Source organism: Alexandromys fortis, unplaced genomic scaffold (genome assembly GCF_014885135.2).
Source record: "Alexandromys fortis isolate MF-2015 unplaced genomic scaffold, M_Fortis_MF-2015_v1.1 scaffold_2_1_26212458, whole genome shotgun sequence".
Lineage (NCBI taxonomy): Eukaryota > Metazoa > Chordata > Mammalia > Rodentia > Cricetidae > Alexandromys > Alexandromys fortis.
The window spans coordinates 6,484,598-6,510,138 of NW_026067930.1; the positions used below are offsets into that span (position 1 = coordinate 6,484,598).

At 36.9% G+C, this 25,541-nt stretch overlaps 1 long non-coding RNA gene across 1 annotated transcript; it reads left to right on the top strand.

Moving 5' to 3' along the window:
- Window positions 1-19,227: 19,227 nt before the first annotated feature.
- On the top strand, window positions 19,228-23,472 carry LOC126503535 (uncharacterized). The gene is made up of 3 exons (XR_007592322.1): window positions 19,228-19,335; window positions 20,024-20,061; window positions 22,913-23,472. It is a non-coding gene; the product is annotated as an uncharacterized lncRNA (long non-coding RNA).
- Window positions 23,473-25,541: the final 2,069 nt, after the last annotated feature.

Consider the following 25,541-nt stretch of genomic DNA (forward strand, 5'->3'; position numbering starts at 1 on the left):
CTGAAGGGCAACAACTAAGATGCAAGACGCTTTTTCCATTTCTCATTATTTTATGAGGGGAAGCAATATGTTATCAGGTCTAGATTGTTCTGTGATTACTTATATTTGGGTTTATGCCCCTAGGTTTGATATTCTGTGACACATTACACATAAATGTGACAGATCACCTGTATGCCTCTAGCATCTTACCATGATCAAATAGCATTGATCAGACAGCCCTGTTATCTCTAGAAAAGGGGTTGCAAAATCTGAATATTATATCCTTTCTTTGTGACTAGATTATTTTTACCACCATAAGCCCAAAGAGCCGTCATCATCTATGCCCTTAAACAAGCTGTTAATTAATCCTAAAATACACTACAATGTAAAAAAAAAAGTTTGTAAAAATCATAGAACTGAAAGACATGGAGTAAAACTCAACTCTTAAAAATCAACACCAAGTAGTTCTTTGTAATGATACACAATAATATATATATATCAAGATCGAGTTTCTCTGTAGAATTGGAGCCTATCCTGGAACTAGCTCTTATAGACCAGGGTGGCCTTGAATTCACAGAGATGTGCCTGTCTTTGTATTCTGAGTGCTGGGATTAAGATCCACCTTTTCTTTGTATTCTGAGTACTGGGATTAAAGTCATGTGCCACCTCTGCCTGGCTCACACTATACTTTTTAATACATAGAGTGATAAGCCTTTTCAGAAGTACATGCTATTAAATTCATCAAGTAATCTCATCAAGAACAAACTTAAATATACCATCTTCATATGAAAAAAACTTAGATTTCTAGTACATTTTCAAGAGAATTATGATGGAGTCACAGGAAAGAATTAACATTAATACCTATCCTTATAACATTTAGAAATGGATTTAGGAAAAGTATGTTAGACATTTTACCAATATGTTAGCTATCATGGATTGTAAATCAAGCAAGAAAGGAATAGACCCAAAGTATCTATAATTTATAAATCAACAGACATATTGGAAAACTTTAAATCTCATAATTTAATTAACTATACCCATGTTTACATACAAATCTTGATAGCAAATTACAATAGCCTTTTCCTGACCTACTTGGTAAAAAGATTTTCTCCAAGGAATTATTGAGAAATGAAAGATATGTAAAACATTTCCAGATGAACAGTCGGATTTCTAGTAAAAATACATCTGTCAGTGATAGAAACAAGTAAAATACTCTCCATGTGGAGAAAAATACAAGGTATAGAAATATCTGAAAGGAAAAGACAGTGTCTTAAGGTCAATTAATAGAGGCCCACAAACAGGGATGACTCAGACTCTGTGTAGATAAACTAAGAATGTTAAACATTTCCTCGCAGAACAGATAATTTTCTAAATGAGATCACATGATTAACTCTGCACTTGTAAACGTATTTATTCTAATTTGAGAATTTTTTTTGTGTGTTTTGGTCCCCCATTTCTTTCCAGATCAACTTCCCTTCTCCCCTTTCCCAATTCTGTGCCGTTTCCCCCTCCCTCCATCAAGGCCAGTCTGTGATGTCAAGATATTCTCAGACTTACAACCCTTCCTCTCCTAGAAACTACAAGTTGCCAATAGCCCCTTGGCTAGATATGGAATTTCATAGCAATTCCCCTTTTCCAGGCTGTAATTTGGTCTCGCTTGACCTTGTGCAGGTATTTTGCATTCTGTCATAACTGCTCTGAGTTAATATGCACACCGCCCTCCTGTGTCCAAAAGACTACCACTTCTGGCTCCAGACAATGAGACATTGAGTCTACATTCAAAAATGTATTTAGTAATTCCAGCACTTGGGAGGCAGAGGCAGGTGGATCTTTGTGAGTTCAAGGCTAGCATGGTCTTCAGAGTGAGCTCCATGACAGGCCCCATGCATTAAGTTCAGCCTATAATTACAGAATTTGCATTACCTCATTTGATTATTCTCTCAGAAGATATAATAAAGGCTCTCTCGGACACCAGACCAAGTCTGACACTTTCTTGTGTGGTCTGTGTGATGTGGCACATTCTCTCCTCTCCAAAATCGTGAGTAAAACTGTCTTTGCAAGGACATCCGTTTCCTATTAGCTTCATCATAACCAAAACGAATAAGATTCCATCTTAAACTACATTCAGCAGTATGTCTCCTAAAGCTGAAGCCTGACTTTTGGAGGGAGCTTAACTATTGTTGGGAGAGGAACTGCTGCACAGGGCACCCTGCTGTAAGCCTCTTCCCTGCCTCATCTCATTGAATCCTCCCAATACCATGTTATACAAATGAGCTAACTGCTTGCCATTCTGTGAGAGAAAAAAAACTGAGGCAATTGATTCTCTTCTAGATCGCATGGCAGAGCTGGACCTCGAACACATTTCTGTCTAACTCCAAAGCCCACTCTCTTATCCAGCTACTGACACAATCTTTTCATTATAGTAAACAGGGGACAAAAAGAAAGGGCCTCCTTCAGGGTCACCGTGTAAAGAGGCAGAGTGTAGCTCTCAGAGTGTTTCCTAATGATAGGCACAGTGGTGAGAAAATGAGAAAAACCGGAGTCGTGACAGCGGTTTCACACACTCAGATGGGAAAATTGTACAGAGGAAGTGGAGATGGAGATGCATTTTCCTCTAATAGAAACCAAGGCCAACATGGTTTCTCTCAGAGGCCCCGTTTGCCTCTTGGCTAGTTCTAATTATCAGTGCTGATGCTTTCTCTAGGCAATTATCCAAGCACAGGGACCTGTCTCAGTCAATAATTGGAGTGCAGGGAGCCCTAGAAGGGTTAGGCAGGCCGAGTACTTGCTGTCCACCTCTGCTCCAGCTTGCAGGCAGCAGGGGCTGAGAGGGAGCAGTGAGGCCTCAGCAAAGCTGTCCGGGGCTGTTGACTAAATTGCAAAGCTTATCTCTCAGCATTACGAGAATTCCATTAGCACCATAGAGCAACTTTATCTGCTGCAACCACTCTGTACTTGGCCAAACCTACAGGCTCGTCCTCTGGTCCTAGCTGTCAGACATGACTCTCCCTTTGAGGTAGATCGTTGCATAACTGTTTCCATTCCACCATGCTGGACTTTTCAGAGTAGGGGCCTGAATGTGCCTGAAGCACATGGTAAGGATAATTCAGTGAAGTACTAATACACCTGTGATACATTGGCAGTAATCCCAGAAAAACGTACATCTGTGAGAGATTTGTAATATAATAAACATCAGTGTGGTGAGGCAAAGGTCAGGCCTCATAAGTTCAGTCATGATCACTGGAAAAGAGAAGACTACATAGAAGTGATCGTCAGGATCCTGGTACAATGCACATTTGCCCAATAGGCAACCCTTTCTTTCTCTCTCTCTCTCTCTCTCTCTCTCTCTCTCTCTCTCTCTCTCTGTATGTATGTATTTGAATAAGTGTCTCATGTAGCCCAAGCTGGTCTCCGGTGCATGTTTTTCTGCATTTCTCTTTCAAGTATTTGAATTATAAACATACACCTGTATCCCGGCTAGTTTTATGTCCACTTGACACAAGCTTTGTTAATGTGGAAATTGTGTCTATCTGTCCTAGCCCAAACACTCTCCCACCTTGCTTTTTAATTTGCATCTGTATATAAAGTAGAATTTTGGAATACAATTCCTGAAAAGTGGATGACAAATGACATTTTAATAAAGAAAGATAGTGGGAGTGAATCGCAGTGCTGACAGGCAGAGTGGGCTGAAAATGACTCTCTCTTGTACAACATAATTGCATGTGTCTTTGATTTGCAGAATTTTCCATCAGAAACTTCCTGGGAACTTATACCCTGAACTCAAAATGGTTCATTCATGTTTTCATACTCAGCTATCACCCAAGCAGCATGTGTCTGTCACACACACTGAGTGGCAAGCGTGTTCAGCAAACACACACATCGGTAGTAATTTTTCCTCCTACAAATTGCTCCGACTATAAACACTCGGACTCTCCTTAAAGAAAGAGCTTTACAACCAAGTGTTTCTACTTCACATTTAGCTATTGAACTGCCGCTCCGTGCATTAATTCAGAGCCAGGTCGTGAAACTCACAGGAATGCAGTATTACCACTTTGTAGTCATAGCATGTGTTTAATTCCAATAATGTTTTCAGGATATAACAAGATCATTTTATTCTGAGGATCTAGGTACATCAGCCATTCCTTAAACACACACATTCCTTCAAAAAACAAAAGGTTGACTAGCTGCCACTGATAAAACTTAAAAGAAAATGATGCAGGATGTTGAAGCAATTTAGAAGCACAGTCCTTTGAGGAGGACAACTTAAGGGAGGCATGCAGCCTTGAATGAATAAGTCCTTGAATTTGTAATGTGAAAATGTCAACCAAGGTTTCATGAATGAACTTATTATCAAAACAGTCAGAAATAGTACAAGAGCCCATTATTGATTCAGAAAAATAGGTATTGTGATTTATTTTAAGCCTTTGTTTTGTCGGTATTGACGAGTAATTAAATACTGGGTCTACCTCATTCGTACTAAGGATGGACTCATCTGCAGACCTGTGGTCCTAGCCAAGACTTTTGTTTCCAAGTATAAAAATGTGGTTGCAGTTTGTATTTGGTCAAGGAAATTAAAAAAATGAGCATCACATATGAAGCTGAATTTCTCAAGTCTACACAAGAAAATAAAACTATACTAAACATTTCCAATAGAGGATAGTAGAAAGAATTACAATTACACAAGTATCAGGGAGCCAGTAGAAAAAAAAAATCAATGATTGCCAAATGCAGAAACTCTCCTTGGAGCTGGTGGAAAAGAAGACAGCAGCACCAGAGATTAGGGGCAAGGAGTGGGGAGTGCTTTGTCCTAGCAGTGAGACTGCTGTTAAGGACTATCAAGCTCATCCCTTGAGAATGCTTCTCTCAGACACTGTAGACTATCAAATGAAATGCTGAAGACCAGATGAAGGATATTCATCTTCAAGTATTTAATCAGAAGAATACAAGAGCCCCCTAAAAAATGTTTATTATTACCATTGCTTTCCAGAATTTGAGAATAAGCCCATATAATGAAGGCACAATAAATTTTGGCCATAGGATCTATAGACGTCAAGTTGGATTGACCTGGAAGTTTCTTCCTAGATGTCTAATCTCACTGTGTCAGGAAGCACTGTGTAAACTACCAGGGGAGAAATATTATCAACAATACAAATCAGTTGTAAATTTTAAGAATTGTAATAATGACCAGTCTGATAATGGGGCAATAGGAATACTAATATTTTGGTTGTAATGAATACCTGTCTGATCAGACATAACACCCACTCAACAGGAAGGAACTCATCCCTGGTACTGTAAACCTAGCCACACACTGAAAATATCATATACGCTAGAATAGAAACAGTACTACCATTTTTACTAAATTGATATAGTACCCAACTGCGTTCTAAATATTTATCTTTGTGTCCTTGAAGTTTAGCTCTCACCCTGTACCAAGGAAGTTTCTTTCTGCAGTATGAGTTTATTACACAGAGCTACTACTTGTCCAATGCAGATAGTAAGTGCAAATGGAGTATCCATATCCAACTATGGCATCTATAACCCAATATCTACACAGAAGGCTCAGGAAATATCACGGAGGAAGGTGTGAGAGGATTTTAAGAGCCAAACGACTGAGAATACTGCTGGGAAATAATGTCCTCTGGATATGACAAGGACTTCTCTTCCATAAATTCTTAACAATATATTTGTCTTCAAAAGACCTAAAAAGACCATAGTAGTAAACAATTCAGGCCTCGTGGGAGGAAGATGCAGAAGACCCAACTCCAACTAAAGATCTCTTGGTTTCTCAAGACTGTTTTATGAGGAAAAATTGATTTTCTTCATCAATAAACATCCAGTCTTAAGTAGTTAGTTCTAACATATGTGTACATACATGTAATATTGAACTATACATATAAATATATTTCATATGAACATTGTATAAATGCTATATATAAACTCAATAAGTTACACATATTCCTTATATAGCAACTTAGTTTGTTATACATCTCAATGTATATTAATGATAAATAAAATAGAATAGGTCATAAATTTTAGAAGGTGTGAGGGGATATAGGAAGTGAATGAAAGAGGTGAAATGTTAGAAATATAGTGTAGTAATGTATGATATTATAAAATTTGGAAAACATAAAAACCAAAGGAAAAAACCTCTAAATAAGTTAAACTCGCAGATCCAATGTTGATTCTGCTTTCTAAGCTCCTAACTAAAGATGATGAAGATGTTACTGTGCTACTTACATTGTAGGTTGGACGATGTGTGGGTTAAAATTCATCCTGAATATTTCAGTATCCGTTTTGAACAAACTGTGGAATCCCTTCATTCCTGAACTTCCACACTAGCAAAATGAAGAAAATGACATCACCCAGCTTGATTTTTCCCAGCATCTGGTGACCTTTCATATGCACAAAGAATAAAGTGTGTGAGGCCTGTTATAGATAAAATAGGTACATCATGACTAGTCACTAATATTGTCAGATAAATTACTGTTTTAAAAAGTCCTGTATCTTAATAATAAGTTAATGTAAGTTATTTTTCTCTCATAGAAAATTGGAGATCATAAAGTCAATATAGTCTTTATTCCTTAAGCATTCAACTATTTTTTGTTTAATTACACCTGATTCAATCATTAGCTCACGAAGACAAAATATCTCTACTTGATAGCAATTATTTCCTTGGTGAACAATGGAGGTGTATAGTGTGTTAGAAACACCCACTTAACAAAGTTCAGCAAAATAAATAGTGATGTCCCAGGCAGGTAGAGGTGTATCATTCCTTTTCCCAGAGACACAAGGGAGAAGGTGCAAACTTCTGCATATGACTGTATATAATTATTTATGCTAGGGATTACTCCAGACATAAAGAAAATGCTTGTGAGATAAAAGAGACTAACAACTTTGTTTTCATAGAACTGCCATCCAAGAAGAGAAATTCAGAATTCAACATGATAAAGGAGTAAGTTATATGGACTTCTTAGAATAAAGTAAATAATATGGTCACCTGGAACTAATACTATATACATATAATAATATGATATACTAGGAAGTGGAAGAAAGATCCAAGCTGGGAACAGATGAGGCATGGTATTGCCCTAATCCCATTCCTCAAAGGAGGCTTAACTGATTCCTGATTCTTACAAATCGATGTAAATCAACATTCCCTTCCGTCCTTCTCTACTTTTATTTCATTATCTCTATTTGAATTCTATGTCACTTAAGTTATAGCAGTTTCTGATTCAAATACTAAAGCAAATTAATATGACCAATCTTGAGAGTTTCTTGGTTCCAAGCATGTAGAAGGAACTTAGTATCTAAATTTAGGGAGTGGGGAAGGCCGACAGCAGCCATGAGGTCAAAATGTTTGTCTTTTGAGAGTAAGCCCTTCAGGTCCTGCAGGTGTGAGCCCAATGGGGGAACACAATCATATTAATTAATTGATAAAAATGGTGGAATGAAGGCAAATGTTGAGACTTCTGGGCAGACTTGTAAAGGACAGAATCCCCTATCCAGTGAATCCAAACTAAACACCAGTAAAGAGAGTCAATAAGATGGAATCAGGATCTATTAGGGTTAGAGGACAAGAGAACACAAATAATTCTATCCCTCAAAAACAGTAGGCAGAAGTATGATACCTGTCAATGTCATATCTCCTACCCAGGCAATTTGCAATAAATGACTGTGAGAAATTCAGCATTCCAATAATAGCAAATAGAATATTAGGATTTCATGTTTTCTTTCATCATCCACCCACTAGCGTCACAAAATGTGACTGGGTGACAGCAGTTGAGCAGTCCTCTAATTCAGGCACAAAACCCACGTGGAGAAGATGATAGGGCCAGGGTTCCTCAAAAGACAATGACAAAATTTGTAAAATTTGTTTTAGATTAATTTTTCTTTTAATTTTTTTTCTAGGTGCATGGACTGATGTGCATGTGTGTGCAAATGGCGCCAAAGTACAGAAGAGGTGTCAGATTACCCTGGAGCTTGAGTTGCAGGCTGTTGGGAGCTGCTTAATACGGGTTCTGGGAACTGAAGTTCAGTCTTATAAAAGAGCAGAGCATTCTCTTAGTAGAGAGCCATTTCTCCAGAACCTGAATCTACTTTTAACATGTTTCTGAGGATGAAGGCTGAGTGAGAATGTGACTAAACTGAACTAGGAACTCAGGTGGACCCCTACGTCTAACTCACAGAGCACACACAAGGCAGGTGCTGCAACTGGGCAACTGGAGCTTCCTGGAGCTTAATTGGAAGGTTCCAATACCTTCTATGATACATGAACTCAAACACAGAGCCATCCACTTCTTGTATTCTGTAAATTTTCAATATCTCAACAAAAAAAAACACAAACAAAATGAAAATAAATATAATCAATAAGAAATAACATCTTTTATTTTCTCTCTGTTCTTTTTCCTTAGTAACCTCTATCTTGTTCAACTCAGCTTCCCTGCACAGGGGTTGAAAAAAATATATCTCTTTTATGAATGAGAATGGCACAACTAAGGAAATTAAGTTCCACTATTCAGAAATAATACCTAAATAATTTTATATGGGATAATTTTATTTAATTCTGTTAATGAACAATCTAGCAGACAACAAGTATTATTAGTCCCTCTATAAATCAAGTTTAAACTCAGATTAGTGGGTGAAAAATATAGGAAACACATAGGACATTGTTAATTGGCTCTACATTTTGTGAAACAAAATTGAAATAGAGATGATTTCAAGTGAAAAAGCATTATCTGGGGTGTTAGAATTAACAGGGTTATCTGTTAGGTGTCTTGGATAAGCCTAACAGCCATTATGGGATCATTAGGAGGAAGGTGGTAATGGGCTCACAAGCGCAGTTGACTGTATTCTAATCAGAAGGAAAACAACATCCTCGCAGGGCCTCAGGGGAAATGTATGGAAGCTGTGGGAAGTGTTAATGACTGAGTCAGTTAGGGAAATCACTACCCCGTGCACCAGTGAACAGGATAAACTCAGCCAGAGTTTGAAGAAGCTTTGAGATGCTGTCCCTGTCACCAAACAATTCCCAGCCTTCTCATTGTTTGATAGAAGATCAGTTTAAGAAATCTGAATGCTCACAATGAAATAGCCATTATGAGATGAAGGCAAAAGAAGAGAAACCATCATCTTCCTCTGAATTAGGCAATCATTTTGGCTCAGAAGACAAGGCCATCCTCATCTACCCCAGAATTACTTTCCACTGATACATGAGAGATTTTGGATACCTATCTGTGCATTTCTACAAATGGGTGCATCCAAACTGACTGGAAGTCTGTGGAGAAGAAAGAAAAAGAGAAGATGGTCTACCAAGTGGACCAGAATCTAATCTGACCTCATTTTCTTTTATATGTATATACATATATAAGTATATATTTATTTCAATATTCTCTCTATATATGAAAATATTCTTCATTTTTTCTGAAATCTTTCTTAGTTTTCAAACAATTTTCTTATTTAGTTTTGCATAGTTTCCATTAAAAAAGTTCTAATAGTGTCATTAAATGTGAGACATAATTTTCAATAAAATATTTCCAAAGCAAAGAATATAACTCACTGAGTGGTTATCGTCCTTCAGCATGATAACCCTAGATACTCTTGCCTTTTCTGCCTATGACCACTCTATTTTGGGGGGATGACTCATGTAAATGACTGTGATAATCCAAATGTAACAAATACCTTGAGGCCATCTCAAAGATAATTTTGAGCATTTTGAAAAGATATTTTTATTTCTGACCTCAAAAAACCACAACCCCCAAATACAATGAACTGTTGTGTCTAGCTATAAACTATATTGTGTGATAAATTTTGAGAAGGGTTAAGTAAATTACATAAGAGGTTATCACCTCTATGATGATAATGAACCATGCTTTTATTATGTAATTAAAAATAAAGCATAATAGTATGTTTTATTATGAAAACATAGTAGTATGTTTTTATTATGTTTTAAGATAAAATATAATGGTATATTTTTATTATGTAATTCTCCAGGGCTTGTGGAATTAATTGAGACTTCAGGAAATCCTGCTACTCTTTCCTACAGAATGAAAAGATTGGATGCACCTTTGCAAGGCTCCTCACTCAGATAGTGGCCCTGAACCTATAATTATGACCAGAAATAAACAATGAAAGCATAAAAGGGAAGACTTGATGAAACTTAAGTACAGTCTCACAGTATTCTGTGATACATTCCTTAGGAAGTGGTTTCATATAATTTGAAAACGCAACCTCAGATTTATTTATTTTATTAAAATTTTATTTACATGTTACGGGGTGAGATATGTGCCTGTGAGTTCAAGTGCCTTCGGGATCTAGAAGGGGGCATAGGATTCCCTGGAGCTAGAGATATAAACTGCTGTGAGTCATCCCATATGGGTGCTGGGAGCTGAACTCAGGCCTCTGCAAGAGCAGTAAGTGCTCTTCACTGTTAAACCATGCCTCCAGCCTTTAAAAAAGGAGTTTTAAAAGAAGAAAATAAAATCACATGTTTTGTTTCTAATGTGAATAATGTCCTTTCCTATCTTAGAGTTAGCCACCTGATGAGCAAAAGGCCAACTGTGACCAGTCTGATATTTGGGTGAAATATATGGTTATACCCCATGAACATCATTGGTACTCCAGAGAGACCTCTTTCCCCAAATTGTCCTTAAGTCCCATTACTCATAACTATTGTTCCCTCTGAATGCAGCAATGGTTAATTTCAATTAACTTGATTAGCTTCCAGAGATTCAGAAACCCTACAGTATTTATAAAACATAAATTTTCTGTGAGAATGCCTTCAGAAAAGATTTGGTCAAGAGGCTTATGGTCTTACCAATGGATTATTAATTAATATTTATAATGTGGTTGCTTCTTCAGAAATGAGAAGTAGGAAGTTGGGATTTTGGAAGAAGTAGGTCAATGGTAACGTGTCCTTAGGATGATATCTGGCCTTGGCATCTTCCTGAATGACTTCCTCTCTAATCTCTACCTAATATGAAGTAAAGAATTCAATGTGCCACTTGTTCTTTTAAAAATTATATCCTGTGTAACTGATATATAAAAACATATCCACTGTGCACATTAATGGAATTGTATGGTGACTATGATACGTGTCTATACTGTATAACGTAACATTGAGTTCAACAAGCTTTACGACTGGTATGCACCTATACTGTATAATGCAATATTGGTTTCAACAAGCATTATGACTGATGATATCTATACTATATACGGTAACATTAGGCTCAGCATGCAAGACAATGGATGTGTGTCTACATTGTATGACTTAGATCAGCTTCCGCACGCATGCTGACTGGCCTGAGTATACACTGTATCAGGTAACATCAGTTTCAACACATCTGTTTCCTCAGATCACTTGTTTAAGCTCCAACTCTTCACATCTCTTTCTTCTAGCTTTTAGAAGTGTCTAGATCTTTAGCATCTACATTTGTCACTGGGAAGTAGTCAGCCAGCATGGAGTAAGCTTGATGAGAAGTTATTGGGTAATTCTGAGGGGAAGGGCTTGGTATGTGACAGAATTGACACTCTGAAATGGCAGCTCTGGCTGGGGTTAGGTGACTGCAAGCTCAAGGGCTTCTGGAACCCACATTCTTTCCCAGGTAACACCACGTTTGCCATTGGCATATGAGAACAAACACATACTGTGAACTTGTGCTCATGGTTGAGATCTGATTCTAGAAGTTTATTGATTGTATATAAAGAAAAGCTTTTTTATGTATTATTCCATTTCCTACATGGATTTTATTTTATTTGTTTTTGTTTTTTTCTTTTTTATTATTAAAATTTTTTATTATTAAAAAAAATTATATCCTGCTGAAACACATACGGCTAAGTAAATTTAGACAGAACCACTGACAACTATAAGCATAAACAATTCTCAAGTCTTTGAGTGGCTTTCTGTTGTGTATTTGGATACAGCAATGAGAAAGGTAACTTAGGAAATCTTCCCACTTCTTTGTAATGATCTGTCATGCTCAGTCTTTGGAAAAATGACCAACATGCCACTTTTGTTTATCTTTTCAAATGTGATCTTTTTACTATATTAACACTTCTGCAGATGGGTCCAGGATCCACATCTTTTTGAATCAGGATTTAGGTGCAATTTTGGTCACATTGTTGTCTATTATTCCCTCTCTGGGTGAATGCAGTACAGATAGGGCAAATGTCAAGCAGCTACCTTATATTAAGTTAGAAGCCATGTAAATAAACAAGCAAACAAAAAGTAGGCAGAGAAAAGGATGATGATATTCTCAGAGATCTAGGAAAGGAGAGTGTGATTAGAGGATGGAACCAATTATCAATAGAAATGAAGAACCTTCTCTCCTGCCATGTGTTAGTGAGAAGTTCAGAAATGTCCACATTCTAACCAAAGTAACATGAAAATAATTTTAAGCGGACAAACAAAATGTGATGGGAAATTAGTGACCATACTTGTAGCAAATTAAAATTTTCACTGCACAACAAGGAGAGAATGAATTGTCAGCATGCTAAATATCCCACAATTTGAAGTGAGGGTCAAAATTATTCAGTCTGCTGTCAAGCATGAGGTCCCTGGACTGGTCTTGTACTCAAGATATTTGTTCCTTCTTCATTAAAATATCACTGTGATAGTATGTCATTATTAAAGCTATTTGCTCATTAATGCAACTATTATTAAAAGTATAAAAGTATTATTAGATATTTATTAAGAACTACATTTTGGTCAATTTAGTTCCCATTCTAAACATATAAAACAGATACAATTTAATAAGTATTTTGTAGACAGAAATGTTAATTTGCAGAAAATTTCAAGAATCTGTTTATTCCTTCATGACTATTCAATGAAAGACATGTATATTGAATCAAGAGCTTTTTTGAGCATCTTCATGAGTATGAATCTGTCTCAAGTGTTCAATGAGGATCAGTTCTTGGTAGTCAGGAGAAGCCAAGGCAATGTTACTCCTTGTCCTATGTTATGCCATTGTTTTTCTCTTTCTCATTCATAATAAGAGTTCTCATCTCAGTGTGTGTCATCTCAAGTCACATGTAGCCTCAGAGTCTTCTTCTATTATCTATCATTTTCATCTGTTGAGTCTCCATGATTTTTAGTTTGCACTCACACACACTACAAAGAGAATACTTTAACAAATATATGATAAGCCACGCATTTTTGAATGAGCTGCCATGGTATGTGATTCTGACTTTCATCTAGCTCGTAGGAATTTGTGCTATAAACGGTATGCTACTGTTCGATAGCTACCCATCTTCTTTTGTTTAAAAAATGTGTCTTAATGGAGTTCACTCATGCGTCCCTGTTAATATAACTTCTAGAATTATTTTCAGTCTTTAATGGCAAAGTTGAGTGTTAATACATTAAGCTTTGAAGCCTTCAAACCTAAAATTCTTATGGAGAAAAACAGTCTGTCAATGTCTGCGCTATTTACAAAAATTTTACGTGCTGTGAAAGAAGCCTCTAAGTTCTGACACAATGTAAGAACTTGATGTAAGAAACTCTACCACTATGTCAGAATGAGATCTCTTGAGCCATGTTTCTGACTTTGCCTTTCATATTCCCATTCTATAATAGCAGAAAAACACCCCAAGAAATTTCTAGGACTTATCTATGATGTTTGTCTTTGCTGAAAAATGTCAAAACATTGCAATTTTGAAAACAAGCTACTTGGATCAATTCCAGTTAAGCTCAAAGTTGTTTAGTTACATATACATCTTTATCAAGTATCCACATTTCTCCTTTGAAGATCATGATGCAAGAATAAAGCAATGAAATTAAGAGAATAATTAGTTACCTTAGCACCTTGTGTAGATGTATTGCTGCTCACAGTATGCCAAGGTCAGAAACAAAGAAGTACCTTATATTGTCATGCATGCAGAGCAAAGACATTTGGCTTATCTTATGGTATCTAAGATTTCTTTGTTTCATTTTAAATCATGGATTAATAGTTGTTTTTCTCCATAATCTAATCAGTAGACACTTTGGGCTGATAATGATACACACATAGACAGACACACACATACATACACAAACAAAAAGAAAAAAATCTGTTCAGCCTTTCTACAGATGTATCTCTACCAACGAAAGCTATGTTTTCTCTGTATACCACACTGGTCCTCAATTCAAAGAAGACGGCTCCAGAATTATCTTCTTTCAGCAGAATCCATGTCTTATGAAAGTAGATAAGTGATTTTTTTTTTTTTGCACAAGAATAGGGCTATGAGGAGTTCCTGAGAGAGAGTTGCATTGCTCTTTATGTTAGATTTCCCAGGAAATTTTGCATACTTATGGAGGCAGCAGCTTCAGAATATTTTTTTCTGTCATATTTTGCTTTTCAATTCAGGCTTACACAGAACAAAATGTTGATTGAATTCATGCATTATATAACATATTACATGATGTTTAGTAAAGTGCTTGCAGAGAGAGGTGAGAAAGACTTTGTACATAAAAAAAAAGAACACACAAGGCCATAGAGTCAGCTATCAGATGTATGCTGAAGGATTTATTGCTGTAGAAAGGGTGTACACAGAGAAGACAGATTATAAAAACAGTTTAGAGCTAATAAAAAGCTAAGAAATCCATGCTCATAAGTGCGTCTGTATTTTCTAACCAGCTTATGTTTATAATATAACTAGCTTATTGTTCCGTAAGTGAGAACCAGTCATCATGCCCCAACCGTAGCCAGCAAAAGGCATATTTCCTTTACTAGTACAAGTGGTTTTCATTTGTCTCTTGTATGCATCATGCCTTGTTTTGATTTACCTCTGAGTTTCTAAAACTGAACCTCATAGACACTTATAGATGCCCTTCAAATTGATATCGACCAATGGATGACACTAGCTAAAGAAAAGTGTTGTCACCTCATCCCTCCCCCTTTTCATTTTTCTCGGCTGGGACTCAAGGCTGGCTATAGTTTTCACATAAATACCAATGATTAAATTAACTTACCATCATGGTTTTTACTTAGGACTGAAATTTTTCAGGATGTAAAACTTTCAATAATGAAACTGATAAATCTCTTAGCAAATTGCAGAATGTCTAGGACAAACTTTTCTTACTCTGCAGCTGCCCCTCAGCATCTAAAGAGTCTTCACTGGATGCTCCATATTTACCCGTAGTCATTCATTTGCTGATGACTAGGAATTTCACAACTGGCTCTACACATCTGTATTTAACTGTTTCCAAATACCCCTCTAATATTGCCTAAAAATATTGATTTGAAATATTCACCAAACAAAATACGTTTGCATTACCTAGTTGAACATGGCTTCTCTAAGTCTCGAAGATCAGAGGAAAGAGAGATCCTCCAAGTAACTTCTTGAGAAGACAGTTTAGTGATTTAACACAGTATATATTTCTGAGGAGACAATGAGGCCTCCTGTTTGGAACCCATGATAGTTCATTTTGTCACTATAGGTCAGTTCTTTATGCATTGGGAACAACCATACCCATCAAATGTGCTCGGTTAGAAGAGGAAGTTATGGTGCATCCATATATGCAAGGCCGTATCTTAACAATAGTGTTAAGCAATAGTGTTCCTTTTGCATATCTCATTTGTTTAAATAATTGGTTTAGGAAACAACTATTTCAGATGCATTCACATTAGAGGATATCTTAATTGTAGTTCACAGTATCAATATAGATGGCATGTTTACCAAGATGTGAGTATTATTTTAATGCTAGCTTATCTGATATATGATGATTGGTCACCATGTCACAAATGACATGTGACTCCAGCTTTCTGATCATATTTTTGTGTCCATGGTTCTCTACCTTCTTCCCTGTATTCTAGGTGTGTTTTTGTCTCCAGGGAACTTATCTGATGCTCCGTCTGGTGAATTTGGTTCCCCAGAAATTAAGTAATACTTACTCTCTTCTTCATATTATTGTTCTAAAGAAACCACTGCAGAGTGTAATGATCTATCATAAATAATAGAAGCTGTGCCCTATATCTTTCCATCCCTGACATATGATGATGTATTATTACCTAGAATCATAATATTGCTTTGCTTAGCTTTTCATTTCCTATTTATCTCCATAGCACATAAAAGCAAAAACCACTTTGTATCCCATTACCCACCCAACACACAAACAACATAATACACAAATTTTGTACACACCCTAAAAACTTTTGTCAAAAAAAATGAGATGTCAGAAATAAGGAATGCAAGGTCAAATATGAAAGAGTTTGAGCCACTAAGTTTTTCACAGCCTGGTAGAGAAGATGAGTTAGAGGTAAAGTTATAGCACAGCAGAGGACCTAATGGTCTGAACAATTTTGCAAGCACAGCTAAGACATTTTAACATTAAGGAAGAAAGAACCTCTTTAAATATCTCTTTTCTTATCAAATGGATAAGGAAGTTGTGGGTATGGAAGATTCAATTAAGACTGGCAAATCTATCTCTCATTGATTACCTCCTGAATGAGAGAGGCCCAGTTGCAGCCAAAGGAACACGAGTGTAATGGGATTGTGAAAGAGACTTATGGTTAATTGATGCTCAACACAGGGAAGCAAATGAATATTTGAAGAATGTCAGTGTGTGTGCTTCCACAGGGTGCAGAGCTCTCATTAGCTCTGTGTATGTACCAGATCTACACACTCAAAAACCCATCCCAATGTTTTTAATTTTACTGATATTTATTTATTACGAAGATCTGGCTCACATGCATTTGGAAGTTGTTGAGTTTATAATCAGCCAAACTCAAGGCCATCAGACTGACATTTTTAGAAGAGACAGCTGAAAAATTATACTTCGTGAAGAATTGGGTGTCACTCGAAGTTCAATATTAAGTGTGCATTATGGAGTATCTCATTTGTGTCTCCCTCCCTTGATCAATCAGAGAAATAATAAGAATAGTTGACATATAACAAAGTGTGATAAAGAGTGACCAAATTTCTGGAGCATGTCTCGTTCTTCCAAGCTGTGTTACTATGAGAAAATCATGCCACTTTTCCAAACTTCACTTTGTTCAATTTAATAGGAAAATTTGTGAATTCACCTTTTAAAGTATCAATCTGAAATACTTTACTAAAAATGAGGAATCTCAACTGTATTTATATTGTATATCATTTAGGAGTACCTACCTAAAAGCAGGAAATCAAATGATATGTAGTGAGCACTCATTTATTATAGTTTTTCTGCATTTGGTTTTTGCAAGAGTATTAAAGCGTTCCTAACCTAAATAATTCCCTTGGAATAATAGTGTATATGCTGTGATGGATAGAATCGGCTCCACCCTAGTCACTTAACTTGGTTTCTAAAAAAAGGAAAGGCTTAATCATATAAACCAACCTGTAAAAATGTTCAGGTATATATTCTTGGCTTGTCAGTCAAAAGCTGTGGGGATCAAACTTCATAAAGGATGGATAATTTTGGAAGGAAAGATTTAATATTAACAACTCAATTATATGAATCATTCTGCTAACTCAGGCAACAACAGAAACATTTAGGGGTTCCGTTTCTTCTCATTTTTCATGCCTTCTGTGTATCCATAGGCAACACTGCTTTATTCGGTGACTGGTTGGTGACCTTTCATGAATGTTCTACTTGGTATTACAGTAGCAGCTAATCAGCTTAATCTCTCAGAGAATTGGTTGGCTCTAACAATTGTTGGCCCACGTATAGATGGATAAATCTAGCCAGTTATGAGTTCTGTGAATGAGTTACTGAATTCCAATGCCCTCTAGCTTTCCTGTTTCTAAATAATAGATTTTGGATCACTGCTCTCTTGAGCAACTGCTAACCTTCTACTGCATTCTCTGTTCTCCCTGTCTTTGTCCATTATGGATTTTTTTTAGATGGGCTACATTTTGTCTCTCCTTTACTCTAAAGTAATGCTTGAAATTTAAGTTAAAAATCTTCCCAGATTTACCATTCACCATAGGTTGCTTTTCTAGTAAATTCTTCTTAGTGTGTAAATTTTACTTATCTTTAGTATACTTCTTACACACAGTAGCTACTCAATGCACGGTTATGTGATATATGTACTCGTGATGAAGTCAGCATGTTTGACTTCATCCTAAGAAATTTCCTAAAAACTACAGTCTTAAGCTGCTCAGTGACTGACATTTATCACTGAAAACACAAAACCTAGACGCATTGTCTACTGATGGACATATTCCATGTCAAGTGCGATGTGTACACAGATTGGTTAACCAGCAGAAGAAAAGGCCAAAAAATTATAGTAAAAGAACTTTGGTGTTTAGGAGACTCATCTGGTTGTATCTATCCCTTCTCAGTCAGTGAGGCTTGGAATAGGGTTTCAGCACTAACAGTAAAATGGGATGCTCAGAAGAAGAATGATAGCGAAGCGATGAGTTTACACTACGACAAAAATAAACTCACCTCTTCAGAGGGTACCAACAAGGTGAAGCTCAGAGTACACAAGCACATAAAGCTATCTTGGAGGAAACACTGGATCATGCTTTGGGTTCTGACTATTTCTCTAAGTTGTTGCACAATGGTGGGCACACTTTTTCCTTGTCACACTCGTTTATAAAATTAAATAAACACATTCATGTTTTCATGTACCTATGAAATCTTTATCTAACGTGCAATCCAATATCTTGTATAAAGGATACGATCGGTAGGTAGCTGTTGGTATTCTCCTTTTTTTTAATTTTCATTAGGTTTAGAATAATAAGAATTAAGAATATTTTCTGTAGTGTTTACTTATATTTGGCATCAGGTAGTGGGTTGACTTCACATGCGTATTAACCTTTCCCTGTGAATTGCAATGAACCTAGGGTTTAGAGGTGACCAATTGAACTAATTCATTAGTAGATATAGTTGTCAGTAAGTACATGGGCACCATGATGATCAAACAGATACATAATAGCCTTTGGTATCCTAGAGCTTACTCCACCATGTCACACAGTAACTGTAACAAGGATTTAATCTCCATGGTAACTTCCCTCCACATACACATATGAGGACATCAACAGCTAAAACTCTTATTTTAAGCAATAGCTATTTTTCCTCTCTTTTTTTATTCACCTCTCTGGAGTTATAAAAGGCTGTAATGCATGATAAGTTCCATTTACCTAATATCATCGACAAACTTTTCTGCCAGGAAAAGAAATGTCCAATGAAAGCAAATCAATGGGCCATGGAAGCAGCTTTTCCCAGCAGTGACCTAATCTGCCTGTTTCAAAGGGTGAGCAAATTGTGATTCAGTAGCAAATCGGGATTCCTGGAAATGATCAATTTATAAGCAGTGTTGTCTTTGTGTGCTTATCACAGAGGCCAAAATGGCCCTGTCTAAGAGGTGAAGAAGTTCTGGAGGACATCGGAGCCCTGGGCCCAGTGCTCATATCGCCTTAATCATATCTTGAAGCCTTAATTTTCTCATCTGTGAAATGGTAAGAGTGAATGTTTCCCAGGATTCCTGAGTAAGTTTTTGAATATTTGCTTCTAATCTATTCACATGAAGGCTTTTATGCACTTTGTATTGCTACATAAAAATAAGGTTCCATGCATCCTGTTCTGATACCTGCCTAATTCCTTCAGGAATCTAAATTTGAATTTGCTCCTTTTCTTTCTTCCGATTTTTCCTTCCCTCAGCTGAGAGAACCACAAAGGGGGAGATGTATAAATATTTATTTAGTGTGCAAAACGCAAGACATTTTTTTATGTTCTGTTTACTGCCATATCCCTAGACTAAGAACAAGAGTTAACTTATATCCGCATTCAGTAAGCTTGCTATATGAATGCAATCTTGCTTTTTTTTTTTTGGAGGGGGTAGTGGCAGACTTTGAGACAAGGTTTATCATATAAATAGTTCACTGTGGAAGTGAGTTTAGGAAAAACCACCTGAAGAATAGGAGAAGTAAGCCCAGGAAGGAACCAATAGAGCAAATTCACATTAAAGAAGAAGCAATATCCACCACTGGCAAGTAAAGCTAATTCATGCTGAGGAGACATGGGGCTACTGGGGTTCCACATTTCATAATTCCTTGCCCAGCAGAGTTATGGGGACACCAAAGCTATTACACCTATCAATACATGAGGCAGCTTGTCCTCCAAAGACTTTCTGCCCATCTCTTTCAGGAACAGGAGAAGGTTCTCCAGCCAGGAAATGACCACAGGTGAGTCTCTTTGCAGCTGAGTCTCAGAGTCTACCTCAATGGTGTGTGTGTGTGTGTGTGTGTGTGTGTGTGTGTGTGTGTGTGTGTGTGTGAATTTATTTTAAAGCTAAATTTAGAATAAGAAAAACGTAAAAGAAAACAAAAATTTCACGGACTAGAGCAGAACCATATGAAAAAGAAATTGTTGAATCTTTTTTGAACCTAATTTGTCTCCCCAAACACAGAGAGAACTAATAAAGACGGAATTTGAGAACAATTAACTGCTAAACATTGTCAGTATGTAATAATATTTCAGTGATCAAGGTTCAATCTCTGTCTGGATTAGCCATTAAAGAATAGTTTCAAAATTACCAACTGAAAAGTAGCTGAAGAAAAAACTTTAAAAAAAATTATCTGAACACTCACCATGAGTCAAAATCCTGTCAATTTGCTATGACATATGCTGCCTGTTAGGATGATCTCTGGCCTCACTAAGCCTAATGGATGATGATTTCAAATGTCAGATTTTCCTTGTTTTCATTTGACCCCTGAGTTTCAGAGTAAATTACATTTATCACAGAAAGGTCAGCTAATTTTTCATGGGAAACGTGCAGAGAAGAGGTGGGACATTTAATGGTTAATGGGAGTTGGCTTTTCTGAACCTTAGCCAGCTGATGTACATCTCTGCCTTTGCACAAGGAACATCCTGCTGAAATCAGGCAAAGAAAATGTGTTGGAATCAAAGAAACTTTTATAGCCAAGCCACTGCTGCTTGGGCCTCATCTAGTATGAAGCTGTATCATTCTGGACCAAGAGTATATACCAGCAGGTACCCTTAAGGCTTGCATCCTCTGGCGACAGTTAGGCGTGGAAAACACTGTAACACCACTGCCAAGTGGATAGTTATTTCTCAAACAGGATCTATCTGTTGCTCCACTCTATCTCATGGCTTTGAGTCCACAACATTTCAGAGATAAGCCTGAGTATATGGAAAAGAGAGGAAAATGTGTTGCTGGTCTTGGAGGGACACTGTTACAGAATGTCTTCTTTTATACCAATCTATCTTAGTAAGGGCATTAAGAGTGTGTGTGTGTGTGTGTGTGTGTGTGTGTGTGTGTGTGTGTGTGCGTGCGTATAAACTCAATTACCAGAACTGTGGAACAAAGAAGAAAATTCCAAGAACAATTTAAAAGACATTGATTATATGTCTATAATATGTCCAAGATTCTAGACACACAAAGACAGTTTCAAATCATTCTTAGTGGTCAGATTTTACAAGGTAGGCAAGACATATCAGGAAATAAATTTCTTCCTCCAGTGTCAAAACAGTCCTGCACAAACTCAAGCCAGAAATCCTTTCTTTCAGAAGGCTTTACAGGAAATCTCCTTCCAGAATGACCCCGTAAAGATGCCCTTAGATGTTTCTGGAGATAGGTGTTTGCTGCCTCGTCTTTCCCACCACACCTGCTAAAAGGACAGCTCCTTGTGGATACAGACATTTTTTCAGCACTTTGTTCCCAGAATTTATAAAAATATAAACAGCAGGCTTGTAAAACATTTTAAAACATTTAAACATGTGTAATTGTGAGGACACAAAATCTAAAGGCAGCTCTTTTTTTTTTCTTTAGGAAAGATTAATGTTGACTTGTCTTGTTGATACTCTCAGGGAAAACTTCTATTGCTTTTCATTATAAACTTTCAAAAAGGAGATTTGTGATGATCCTGAAGAACAGATGACACTGTATCCTTTGTGCCCTAGACGTCAAAGGTCACGTAAGATGGGCATTGCTAGAAAGCAACTCACACAAGATAGATAGTCATGGAACCCAATACCCAAAAGATCATGTTGATCACCTAAGGCTGCTGTGAAGTAAAAGAAAACAGAAGAGTTGGACCTTCGGGTTGTTACAAGGGTTATGTTACAAGAGGTATGACCCAACAGCATCCACTTTCCATTTTCTTCCTCATCTAGCCCATGATCACAATGGTGACCTAGATCTGCATCTCCTGTCGCCATTACCCTCCTCCCTTCTCTCACACTGACACAACTGACAGACACACGCCACCGAACACAGGGGTGTGCCACCTGACTCACTGAATGTTTCATGTGCAACTTCAGCCAGCTTATTTTGGTTTTCTGATTTCTTTGATTCATTCTCATGTCACACATCCATCACAGCTATAAAATTTAGAGGAGAAAATCATATTGGCACCGTACTGCTGGATGTGTATCCTGTGTTTTGGTGGGCTGGCAGTGGACCGTTCTCTTTTTGAATGAAGGAAGTCATCCTGAACACACACTCATTTCTGATAATTGCTTTTTCTTTTCTATCACAACATGCCGGAGGAAGTATTTCTTCCTTTCCCTTCTGTTCGTTGCATTACTTATTAATAGGTTGTGAGTTCTGTATTTTTAGTTCTGTTTTTTTTTTTTTTTTTTTTTTTTTTTTACTTTGAGCAGAGAAATTTGCAGAGAGAAGTACTGTTTGGAGATGAAGGATTCTGAGGAGGGTTTAGAAATAAGATACTTGCTTCAACACCTGGCAGAAACAAAAGAAAAATGTAACTTTGCAAAATGCCCTTGGAGATGGTATTCATTGTGCCTTTCTCAGGGACTATGCAAAGTAAGCCTGCCAAGTTTTGTTTTTCCAGTTCGTGTGTGTGTGTGTGTGTGTGTGTGTGTGTGTGTGTGTGTGTGTTGGGAGTGGAATTTAAACAGAGCTGTAGTGTGTGTATGTCTAGGTGGGCATCTTTCTATGTATGGGGGCATACATGTATGCGTGAGTGCATGTGTGTTTATATATATGTGTGGAGGCCCAAGAATGGTGTCTAGAATTATCCTTACTAACTAACATCTTATTAATTGTTGCAGGGCCTCTCAATCAAGAGCTTACCTATATGACTAGTCTCACTAGCCAGATTGCTGTATCTGAATATTCTCCATCTCCAGCTTCTGAAACTAGAATTCCAGGAGGATCACCATACCCACCCAACATGCTTGGGTTCTGAGAATCCTAACTCATATTTTTATGCTTAGGAGTACTTTAGGCACCGAGTCATCTCCCCATACAAGATCAAGTTCTACTTGGTTGTTTGGCAGATGAACATCTGACATTTGGAAATCACTTAACCAAGTCTACATACATAGAAAATCGTGGGTCTTGGTTATCATGGATTGCAGTCCTATACCTTATAATTTCTTTTTAAAGAAAGAATAGAAACAGACAGAGTAAGACTGTTATCCTAAATATAATAACAGTGAGTATGAGATCCTGTATTTGGTCACCATTCAATAACCACAATACAGAACCAGTAAACAGTTCTTTTTATTGTACAAATGATATATTAACTCTTTTAGTAGTAATTTATTTACTTTTAGGTTTTTAATTTACAAATTACAATTATATATGTAAAGAGCACAATGCAATGTTTTGCTATTTATGTGAAATATACATGTTTAGGTGTTAAAATTCTATGGATAAAACTAAATAAAGCTAATGGAGAAAAAAACAAAAAAACCCAAAACAATGGGATTATCAGTCAATCATAATTTTAAACTCAAGTACCATCCATCAGGGTGGGAATAAGGTGATGGTTTAGTCAATGCAAGTTTCTACTACAAAATGACACTGGCTCCATAACTTAAAAGTAGTTATTTCTCATCTTTCTAAGGTTCTAAAGGATAGAAGCCTAATCACAACCAGATTCAGAGAGGGTCTTCTTCCTCCTTACAGATAGTCATGCTACTGCTCTGAACACAAAGGACCCTTGTATCAAAGGACTCTGAGATAAATCTCTCTCATCACTTTTTCTTAGAAGCAAGCTAATACTACAAGATATCCACCCACATGGTTTTAATGATTCCAGAAAGGCTCCAAATCCAAATAGCTTCACATTGGAATAGGGATACAGCATGCAGATCTTTTTATAATGAAAGCCATGTGTTTCATTTATTAAATAGCAGAGAAAATTAGATAGACCAGGGAAACGAGAGAGAAGCTTGCTTAACCTAAATTACATATCTGGAAGTTCTTGCTTCACCAAGTAACCAATCTAGGTATTGAAAGTCTAAGAACATCCCCCCCCCCTCTCTCTCTCACCTTTAATCCTAGCACTTGGGAGACAGAAAGAGGCAGATCTCTGTAAGTTTGAGACCAGCTTGGTCTGCAAGAGCTAGTTCCAGGACAGCTAGGACTGTTACACAGAGAAACTCTGTCTCAAATATATATATGGGCTGGAGATATGGCTCAGTGGTTAAGAGCACTGACTGTTCTTTCAGAGGACCTGGGTTCAGTTCCCACCACCCACATGGTAGCTCACAACTGTCTGAAGATCCAGTTGCAGGGGATCTGGCACCTTCACACCAACGCACATGAAATAAAGTTAAATAAACCATAAAAATATTTTAAAAATTAGTTAGTGAGAAAAGTGATTAGCATAATCTCTTTCAGAATGGAGTGGGTTAGGAGGTCAGATAATCTGGTTCCTATCTCATTGTTTTCTGGATTTCAAGTCTTCTTTCTGTAACATAAAAAAATCTAATATAGAGCTTCAGTTAAGACATGTTTACCATGAAGAGTTAGTGGGTCCACAGGAATGGGTGGATCCTTGTAGGAACATCCTCTATCCATGATGGACCATAGAGATTCCCAATCATCAGTATCCATTAAGACTTTGTCATGAAGACAAGAATCATGTCCTATCTAAATGACAGCATTTCTTGGCACTGCTCACATCCTCCTGATCTTACATTCTTTTCAGTCCTACTTCTAAAATGTTCTCTGGTCCTTGGTCCCACCTTAAAGCTGAGTGCTCAGCATCCACTTACATTCAGCACTTTGAATATGCCAATACAATATGGAATATTTTGAAAGAAGAGTTTCAGAGTGAAAGAAATGGAGATGCCAGAAGGTAATAGAAGGTGAAAGAAGGTAAATAGGTTTATAATATATTGCAAACAAATATAAAACCATCCCAATTCTAGGCTATATCCAAAGAGATATCCATGTACTCATATTTATCACTCCTGTTTCCAATAGGTAAGATGAAATAGGTCTTGATGCCCCTTAACAAATGAATCAGTAAAAAAAACTTCCACATCAACAATGTAGTGTTATTTATCCATGAGGTAGAATGAAATTCCAGTATTTTCAATAAAATGCCTTGTCATTGAGTTAAAGTGAAATAAACAAATGCACAAAAACAATTACTTTTTTTCTTCTTGAAACAATGTTATTCTGAATATAGGATACTAAATAGAAGGGATTAGCGAGTGTCTCAGGAAAAAGATAGGTTGAATAATGCTTAACAGATACAGAGCAAAGGGATAAGTTCCAACACACAGTAAGGTTATTGCAGTTCACAGTAAACTTTTGTATATTTTGCAAAACTGTATACAAGAATAGATACATGAAGGGCCCACAGAAAAATTATTGCTGAAGTTGCCTAAAGAAGGTGAGACAGCCCTTCAGGGTTTCTACTTCATAAAAGAGTCTACCAGA